The following is a 10,959-nucleotide window of genomic DNA, read 5'->3' as shown; positions in this document are numbered from 1 at the left end:
ATATCAAAATTTAAGCCGTCGATCTCGTCACTTTTGAACGATTAGTTCGAATCTGAATCTAACCAAAACAGCAATAGACAGCTATCCATAGTCTTAGCCTGATTTTACTGTACCTCTGTAGGATATGTTTAAACAACAGTTTTAGAGTTTTGTAAGGTCTACCCTTACCTATTATCTTTTGATTTCTATATATATATATTTGACGAAGCATTATTTGTGAGTTTATATACTTTGCCTTCTGCTGCTAGCGCGTTCGAAAAGGATTCACCTGCCAGAGATTCGAATTTCCCGCTGAGTTGTGGTATACTGATCTCAAAACCACAACTCAACGGGAAATTCGAACTGCCCACAAACACTACATGAAAGATATAGTGACAACTAATCATGCTGACAAACCGAAACGTTTTCGGAGGTAAGTGAAGGCCAAGAAACAGGAATCTATTGGAGTAGCACCACTGAAAAACCAAGATGGTTTCATCCACAGTAATAGCAAAAGTAAAGCAGAACTCATAAACACACAATTTCAATCATTTTCACCAGGAAAGATCTAATATCAAAGCCTGACAAAGGACCAAGCCCATTCCCCTCAATGACAAATCTTATTCAACACCGCTAGAGTACATAAACAGCTGTCACAACTGAACATTTGCAAAGCATCGGGGCCAGATAACATCAGCTCAGCATTATTCAGACTAGCCGCGAATGAACTACCACCAGTCCTGACCAGGTTATACCAATTTTTTCATGATCATAGCACGGTTCCGCAAGACTGGAGAGACGCACATGCCGTCCCTGTGTTCAAGAAGAGAGAAAGGCACTTACCGTCCAATTACTGACATCAGTGGTTTCCAAGATAATGGAACATATCATTCATAATTCTTTCATGCGTTCTTACGAGCAGAATAAGGTACTTCATGACTGCCAACACGGTTTTCGTGCCAAAAGATCATGCGAGACCCAACTTATTGGAACAATCCGATCGATCGCCCGTAATCTGAATGACAGGAACCAAGTCGAAGTGATACACTCAGATTACGCTAAAGCGTTCGACAAAGTACCCCACCAACCTTCATGTACAAACTAGGCTACTATGGCAAACGAGGGAGTACAGCCAGATGGATCCTGTCGTTCCTTAACAGCCGGAAACAGAAATAGAATAGAGAAAAGTGGAAACTTCACAGGTCGCTCAACGAAAAAAACAAAGACAAATATCAAACAGGGAATGCCACGTACCAAAATCGCAGCCTCCCCAAAACTAAACCTACAGCACACAGACGTGCACACCACAAACACGCGCACACACACACAGCCAATACAACATAGGAACGAACAAACATAGGAACACAGTGGGGCACCGCCTTGGAATGGTCAGTGGCAAAAACACCATTGGGGAGCTTAAACCGGTTTATGGTGCGCACCAAACCTCACTCTTACCCCCACCATGTTCCAAAGACACGGGACAGTGTAAATAAAAGTAATCCCCTCCAGGTGAATCTCTAACACGCGTAATGGAAACAAAAAGGCGTGGCATGTAAAACACAAAAATGCTCGTGTATAAATATATAAAAAGCAAACCTTCAGAACCAAAAACGTATGTACTCAATGCCTTTTCAGAAGACAGAGCAACAAGAGAAACACCCTTAAGGGCCCGACGAAACAAGCCAGAAGACAGATATCAAAACAGTTCAGTCCTGGTAGGATTTAAAAACTGCTTATCATAGAATCCTCCCCCTCTTCCGTCAGACAGTCCTGCTTGGTGGATGGATGTCGTCACAGAAAGATATATTATCAGGCAAACCCCAGGGCACGGTGCTGGGTCGCTACTAATCCTGACGTACATTAATGACCGCTCTAACTGTACAACTTCATCCGACACCAAGTTATTCGCTGACGTCAATCTACTTTCCCGGGAAATTCAGTCCCAACAAGACGTTGACCGTCTACAGATGGGTCTCGAAGCACTTGAGAAATGGGAACAGGATTGGCAGATGTCATTTCACCCGTAAAAGTGCACTGTCATCACAATATGCACCAACAAAAACAGAGCGATCAACACCACATACACTCTACACGGCCAAGTCCTGCAGACCTGTGACGCAGCAAGTACCTAGGAGTCACACTTAGTGAAGATTTGAGCTGACAGAAGCACCTGGACGTCACGACCAGCAAAGCCAACAGAACCCTAGGTTTCATTCGCCGCAACCTCGGTGACTGCAGCAAGCAAGTTAGGAGCACTGCATACACAGCTATGGTCAGGCCAACCCTTGAGTATTATTCCATCGTATGGGACCCGCAGCCTAAAGCGCTGAAACACAAACTAGAGCAGGTCCAACGTAAAGCCGCCAGGTTTGTCCATTCAGCATACACGGATCATACACTAGGCTGCGTAACAAAGATGGTGCAAGACTTTGGCTGGGAGCAACTCGAACACGGGTGTAATCTAGACTCTCAATGATATTCAAATAGAGAAAAACGGAAGCTCACAGGTCGCCCAAGACGACAAAAACGAAAATGTTGCAGGCTCGGTTTGATTGAGCCTGTTCATGGACGGTAGTGGAAATGCATGCTACCGTCCACGCCCTCTAGCCCCGGGTTGAGCAAAACTCAACATTTACACAAGCTAAAAGTAAGTCCATCATCATCTGGTAGAAGTCTCCGGGGCAGCTGAAGCACGTCAGCTTAACGACAATAGAACCAGGGGCTAAAACCGTTTCAGACAGACAGCAGATATCCCCCGCATTATTAGCGACTGGAATTCCTTGCCTACAAGGACCGCTGACTGCACCACGATTGAGGCGTTCCAAGCCAGCCTGGGAGCTCTCGTACCTCACCACTAGATGATCAGATATTTTGTATAAGACACTTTTTACAACTCTTTTATTGTGCTGCAGAAAATTTAACACAGGGTTTTTGACATTCCGACACAGATTCCAACCCTAATACCGGATGATGATGATGATGATGATAGGTTAGGTTATGAACACTCACGTGTGTACGGCGTGTGCACTAATTGTCTTGCCCTGATGTCGCTTCAAGGCTAGGGAAGCTGCATAATTGTTTGAAACGTGGTTTTACCTATTGCATATTCATTCTTGCTTTCTACAAACATTTAACATCCGAAATTCTTGTTTATCAATGATCTGACCTCGTTTTAATATTTTAAACTTTCCAATGGCCGATTAGATTATCTTAGACAAATATCCCGTACTTAACTTTTTTGCTTCATAACTTGAATACACATGTACGTGAAAATGACAAAAATGTGGTAGATGGAAGGAAAGGGTGTAACGCTAGTAGCAGTACAGAAAAAACACGGTAAAACTCAAACAATTATTGAAAAATAAGAAAGGTATAGAAGTGTGTGTTGGTGAGGTATACCAGGAATGTTACATGCAAAAAGAGATAAAAGTTAGAGCAAAAAAATATAGACAAATGAATAAAGAAGGAGTGTTATCTTCATATGATTAATCTTTAATATTGATTATATTATTAATTAATTCATATATAATATTAATTAATCTTTACATCACTTTCATTTCCAAAAAAAAGAAGAGATGAAATTGCCAAAACTTTCTACCGCTGTGAATTCTTAAAACATATAGCTTGAATTGCTTAAGCATGAGAGTTCACCACATCAAAGAATATAAATTTTGAGAAAACAACCTATGAATCATGGCAATGCATGAACATGTGCAAGACATTAAATATACAACATTGTATACCATCCCTCTTAAGGATACGAATTAATCGGGATACATTCACGGCGCACAATATCTTGTTTGTTCACATTCGTATCATACGATATAAAGATTACGGTTCAAGTCTTTTGCACAGTTAATGATACAAAGTATATAGTCCTAAGTTTAACTGGCCTGTGACTTCTATCGTATTTTTAATATCGACTTTGAAATGATTATAAAGTGCACAGAGGTGTGATGAAAAAGTTTCGTTGTTTCTTTTGAGAGAGAGATGCAAGCCTTTTACTTAACAGTTTATCAGTGAAAATGCATAAAGCGGATCATGTACTACAGAAATTAGTGTATAATTAAACAGCATGTAGATACGTTACGTTGTTTCAATGCACATAGAAAGGCTAATATAACGTCTATATAATACAGCAATGCATCGAAGGAAATGGACGTTCGCATCTTTATACGCCCGTACCTTTGAAAACTGTTAATAATATAATATCAATCATTTATGATCCCGTTATGCACACTGAAATCTATATAGTCAAATCGCGATATCTCGGCTTCGTCCGGACCAAGGAAAAAGGTCGACATAGCGAAAAATCGAGATAACCGAAGTAAGATTATTTTAGGTCGGTATGTAGGGTAATGAAGTTTTGTGTTGATAAAAACACGTTTTTAGAACAAAAAATGTATATTTGTACAAACATATGACTTACATACTGATTGGTCATTACTTTCTGCAAAAATCATTTATGAAATCATTTGCAGCTCGTTTTGTGTTAGTTTTAACATTTGTTCAACCTACTTCCTGGTTTCTAATTACCACCTCTTCTCCATAAGCACATGGTGTGAAACTCGCTCATAAGTTAAAACCATCTAAATATTCGACTCCTTTGATCGATGCATCCTGTTGTGTCATTTTCGTCTGATTCATATAGAAAAAAATATAAAAAAGCGAAGATTCTGCAATTAAATTTTGACACAATTAATACAAATTACTCAATCCGCGTGTTACACTGCTTACATCGAAAACAAACAACTAATGACACATGAGTGCCGGTTAATTGGCTTCGGGTCGTAATCAGGATCATTGAGTGAATAACTGCGCGTGCTCTTTTTGTTTCGCACCTTCGGCGGCAAATGACAATTGAGCGAATACAAGTGCGTTCAGTTTTTTTGCACCTCGTTTGGCAGACGAATAATGTCCACTCGAGATAACCAATGCCAAAATAGAGTAGATTTTAAAGTTGGAGATTGAAAATTTTGTCGAGATATCGAAAAAATTGAAATAAAAATTATCAAAGATATCCGTAGTTAATTTATATAAGATAAAAAAATCTGGACCAGGAAAATTCACTCAAATATATTGATATTGTTACGCCCTAGGGTGGTTATTCTGTCTGGATGTAGCCTTCGGTTAGGAGCTAAATACTTTCAGGAGGACTTGGCCGATCGACACGAGAAAACTTCTTCCAATGTATTAGGTCAAAGACTAGGAACTCTGTACTAACTGTTCATGAAGTTTAATTTGTGTATTGTCTGATAAGTTACACAAATAATTCAATGTCAAGGTATCAACGGAACTCAGCAATTCTCAAGATACCACAGTGTTTATAATGAAACTCAGTGTAAATGTAGAGGACAGTGTTAGCTTTCCATAACTTGAAATGCACTATTAACTTGAGCACTGAACTCTATTCATCACTTAATATATCTCAAAAGGCCTAAATAATTCACCATTCAGCACTGAGGACTTTTAAAACATCAGTACAAATATTCATCATTAAGACCGCATAGGCTTTCCATAACTTCTAAAGATGAAGCATGTGTCCTTAGTAACATTCATTTCAATAAGACAGGCTAATGCATTAAATTCACTTGAAAAGTTAATATAAAAATAAAGATTCCTTCAAATCTTTTAAATGGATATCAAAATTACTTTAGCTTTATGTTAAAATGTGCTTACATCAATATAATTCATGCTGTGACTGTTGTATTTGAATCTAAGATAAAGATTGGTAAAATTCTCAGGACTAGCAAAAAGTGCCCTTAAGCTTATTGTTTAGAACTGGAATGACCTAGATGGTCACAAATCTGGCCCTTTTATAGTAGGCATGAAAATTGACCAAGAAAAATTGGTCATTAAATGGAAAAAAAAATTACCAATAAAGATGTTTAAAGCCAATAAAAGCCTTAGATTTAACCCCCTGGTACATAATTTTCTGTAAATCACTGTTTTATTGTATAAAGTATCCATTTTGAAGCATTTGACAGAATTCTCCAGTAATTTAGGCTTGTGACCAATTATTTTTGGTCACTTGGTCACTGTGACCAAACATCTTTAAGGATGACAACGATTATGTTTGCTGCTTAGTAACGAAAGCAAACAATCCCACAATGCAGCGCAACCAGTACACTTTCTGTCAGAAAAATGTGACAATTACAGTATGTTCTCAGGAAAATAAAGCTGATTTATACAAAATAGGATTGAATAAAAGGACGACATTTGTCTTAAACAAACATTTAAATAACATGGATTGATTATGCAGCTGCTACAGTGATTCGCATACAGGAAAAACGATGTAAGATGCAGATAAATGCAGAAAAGAATCCAGTCCAGAAAGTAAACAAACATCACAAACTTAGAAGTTGGATTAGATTAAAACGAACATAGGAGTGTATAATATGTGTTTGGTCAGTCATTTTATCTAGATCAACACATATGTGTACAAATCTGTGTTACGTTACTTGCAGCTAAAGATGGAAAACGAGGAAAACATGACTAGATGTAGCACCTGAGATAAGCAAGTATGTGGTAAGTTCTTATTATCTGAGGCATTACATTACACCCCCAGCCCCCGCCCTCCTTTAAGAAGGCAAAACTCCGATTGGCTTACTCTACATAAATATTGAATAAGCTCGATTAAATTGAATAACCTCAAAGTAGCCTAGCGAATTAAGTAACTTAGTTTAAAGATTACCAAAAGCACAAATATAAAGTACTGTTACACAGTTTAAGAGTCCAAAGAATTGTCTGGGCTATGCTCTGTAAAGTCATCTGCGCTTTAACAGTCACATTTATATATACACCATTTAAACGGTTTTAATGAGTGAAGTAGACATTTTCACTTTCGAATCAATAACACAGACTTAACTGTTTATTTCATTTGTATGAATTGTGAATGCGTACACAACATTGATGATTCAGTTTCTTTGTTATTCAGTTTCTAAAGTTAAACTCTCGTAAATTCATTTCCGCGATCAATCTACAGGTTTATAAATTCTTCATTGGTCCATTGTAGCTTCAAAAATAACTCACTTAGAAATGTTTCTTAGCCTATGGCAACTATTTATGAAAATTATTTATAGTCATGATAGTTCAACACAAGTCCAAGTCTAAATTTTAAAACATTTCAGTGTTATTCATAGTTTGGTAAATAATGATATTCAGTCGCGATCGAATAATAACGTATTTTGTACATCTTTAATATTTCCTGTTAGAGTTAACTTTGGTTACTGTACTGTTCACAGATGGATTAGTGTTCTCCTTATCGGCCTCCTTGCTGTTGCGGTCGCGCCGGACATCCCTGCTTGGTGACTTTTCCGCTTCCCGTCTCCTCTCGAGCACCCTCTCCATTCGTTCCAAACTAGCCACCGCCTTTACTAGAGTCTGGTCGGTGCATCTGAGAGCCCTACTCCCTCTATCGATAGCATCAACAATGCTTTTTGCAGCTGACTATATAGCGTTAACAATAGGCGACAGATCCACAGATGGGCAATAAGGAGGGGTTGGATCATTCCCCTTTGCCTTCTTATTGCTGCTTTCTTCTTCGTCATTTCCTCTTTTCTCCGATTGACGATTCCTCTCTATCTCTATCATTAGAGGGTCTGTTTCGGAAGCCACACGCATCAGTGCAGGAAGAATGTCCTAGTACGACGAAATATCCCTCTCCGGCTTATCCATCAGGGGAATCTGCTCACTCTTCCTGCTGGCACCGGTGTTACTGCCTCCCCTGAATTGGCCCAGTGTAGAGGTACTTGGTTCGCCCGATTGGTATAGCCCTGGAGGCACATAGTCGTTGGCATAGTCTGACTAGAGGTTTGAGTGACTCCCGGAAAGTGATGTTCAGGCTCTGACACGTTTGAGTTCAAGGTTGAATTTACTGTGGTCGCCGTTGCTGTGGTCATCACAGTCCAAGAGGAACTCTTAGTAACACTGGCAGGTAGCGGAGGCATTGTTAGCACCTGTTAGGCCCCACCAAACACTGGAAAATGACTGCTAGTGGTGCTACTCCCAGTAGCAACTGGCAAGGAGAACATGGCGGTAGTCTTAGGAGGAGGTGTCAGCATCTGCTGGGGTCCGCCGTATACTGGCAACTGGAAACTTGTGTCACTACTCACTGCAGCAACGGGCATGGTCAACAAGGAGGTGGTCCTAGGTGGAACAGAAGTCAGCACCTGCTGGAGTTAACTGTATACCGGAAACTGAATGGTACTGTTCACCGGAACTGCAGGCATTGTCAAGGAAGGGGCCTGGTACGGCATTTCAAGAGGACTGCCTGATGTTGTACACTTGGTCCAGTCTGGTAAGGATAGGGCATCGAAGTCGTCCTCGTCTTCCTCGAAAATGTTGTCTCTGTCATCCAGCGGATCCTCTTGCCTGGTGCACTCATGAGTGAGCAGGATCATGTCCACGCCCCCAATGTATTTGGGGTTACTTGACCGATTTAATACCCTGGAATGGTCCAACCTGCCACCGGCCTTCTGCACTTCCTCCTTGTGCCGCTTGTACTGAGAAATGTGGTTGACCAGTGTGTCCTTGTCTAAGCACAGAAAGCTACAAAGGGAGCAGGAATATGGCACCTGATCAAATGGCACGTGATGCTTCAAAATGTGTGCTACTCTACGGCCTCTTCTATCGACTTTCAGGCATCTTCTGCATTGGTACTGTCTCCCATGATAGGCAGCTTTCCCCTTACTACCAGAAGCCTGAAATATTTAAAAGTATGCCAGCATTTAATTCAAATGCCGAAGCACGGGCTAAGTTGTTAATGTTGAATTGACACATGCACTCTTGATTGATACAGGTGTCTGAATGAATTCCTCATTAAAGCTTTTCATACAATACTGCTTTAGCATGCTAATCAGACCGCATAAACTTTCATTAGGTACCCTTTTCGTTAAGCGCTTGCTGCAGTGTAATTTCAAGCACAGTGACTTAATTTCATTTAACAACTCACTTCCGGGAAGAAACTTTAAACACTTTTACTATTCACCGGTTAAATTTTGTGTATCTTGTGCCTTCCTAGACTACCGATATGCTTGCTAAACATACTACGGTTAAACTAACATATTAATGTGAAAAAAATGCTTCACAGCAATTCCTCTAATTAAATTCACAAATTACACAAATCTTATTTCACACGTTTATTAAAACATTTTAATGCCATACACGTATTTACTCTTGACAAAATAACTTTAAAGCACACATTTCACAGGCTTTACGTCAAAATTCTACACACACCGAGAAAATATTTCAAAGATCACTTGTGACTTAATAGATACCCAAAATTTATGTTTTCGTTACTTCTGCCTTCTTAATTTTTTAGCCAATGAAATTATCCACTTTGGTAGATTTTCTCCTCTACAAGGCTTCATGAACACATTTGCGGATGTCTCTAAATTGTTTTTTGTACTTTTAACATGTGTAAATGTTGAGTTCTGTTCGACCCGGTGCTAGAGGGCGTGGATGGTAGCATGCATTTCCACTACCGTCCATGAACAGGCTCAATCAAACCGAGCCTGCAACATTTTCGTTTTTGTTGTTGAGTGACCTGTGCAGTTTCCACTTTTTCTATTTTAATTTGTGAAATAACCTAAGTCGAGATATCGAGATTTGACTATAAAATATAAAATATTTGAGAAGCACTAAATCTAGTGTTAAAAGAAGAACATATAAATCCATTGGACTGTGAATCAAGCTTGTATCGGTCTGAAAGGCGGGCTCGAGCTGTTCAGATGAAAGAATATTACGTTTACCATACGATATCGTCAAATAAGTGTTTCATTCATGCCAATTACATTCTGATAAAACGGTTACACAATGCTTTTAACAAAAAAAAATGTAGTTGAGCTTTAAAAAAGGCTGAGAATGCCGTTTAGTTAATTTTTTTTCATCATTTATAAATTGCCATTCTTATAGCGTTTGGTGTCCGCAAAGTTGGAGAAAAAATTTCCTGTACTTACCACAGCTCATAAATTCAAAAATTTATGAAATAAGAATCGGATGTAGGAACATGAAAATATGTAAACCTGTACCAACTACCTGTAAAAGCTCACACGAAAGTTCGAGATTTCAACTTAAAAAAGCTATTGAAATTATGGTAACAATAAATATTGACATAGTAATGAATGAACAAGCTACCATATAATAAACACTTTTAAATTGGTCTTTTCTAACTTCCTTTTTACATTTTAAAATCAATTCCCATTGCTTAAATCTTAGCCAAACGTATGTTTTGTTAGCTGGTATTTGACAATTGTCGTCCTGCATAATTGAATACCTTTATTATATCTTCATCCGAAAAAAATAGCATACCTGGCTAATATGAATATGTAAAGATGTTGTGCTAAAGGTACTATGTATTATATATTAGATTTTGACGTATTGCACTTTGTTAATCATAATACCACTGATTTATTAGATAATTACAAAACTAGACATTAATATAAAAGCATATATTAATTAAACAGTAAGGCAAAACTAGCAGCATTCGTAACATGTCGACTCAAAATGTGGCTATATAGTTTTATCATTACTTTAACAGATACGAAACAGTTATGTATGAACAAAAAGTAAATAGATATTATCTTATTTTAGCACTGAATAACACAATAAACATAGCATTGAAAATGAAACATTTACTTCTAAAATTACATGTGATTTAATCAGTCAGATGATTTAACCTGAGCGTTTCATGTTATAAATGTCGAATAGAAAAGAACTTATGTTTTCTACAAGAAATACAAAAACGATCCTACAAGTTTATGAATAGATATTTTTTGGATGTAACGTCGCGCCGACACATGGTAGGTCAAATGGCGACTTTCCAGCTTTAATGGTGCAGGAAGACCCCAGGTGCCCCTTCGTGCGTTATTTCATCACGAGCGGGCACCTGGGTAGAACCACCGACCTTCCGTAAGCCAGCTGGATGGCTTCCTCACATGAAGAATTCAACGCCCGAGTGAGGCTCGAACCCACATCGAT

The sequence above is a fragment of the Mercenaria mercenaria genome, chromosome 14 (genome assembly GCF_021730395.1).
Source record: "Mercenaria mercenaria strain notata chromosome 14, MADL_Memer_1, whole genome shotgun sequence".
NCBI classification, from domain to species: Eukaryota; Metazoa; Mollusca; class Bivalvia; order Venerida; family Veneridae; genus Mercenaria; species Mercenaria mercenaria.
Note: the sequence above shows the minus strand (reverse complement) of the source record.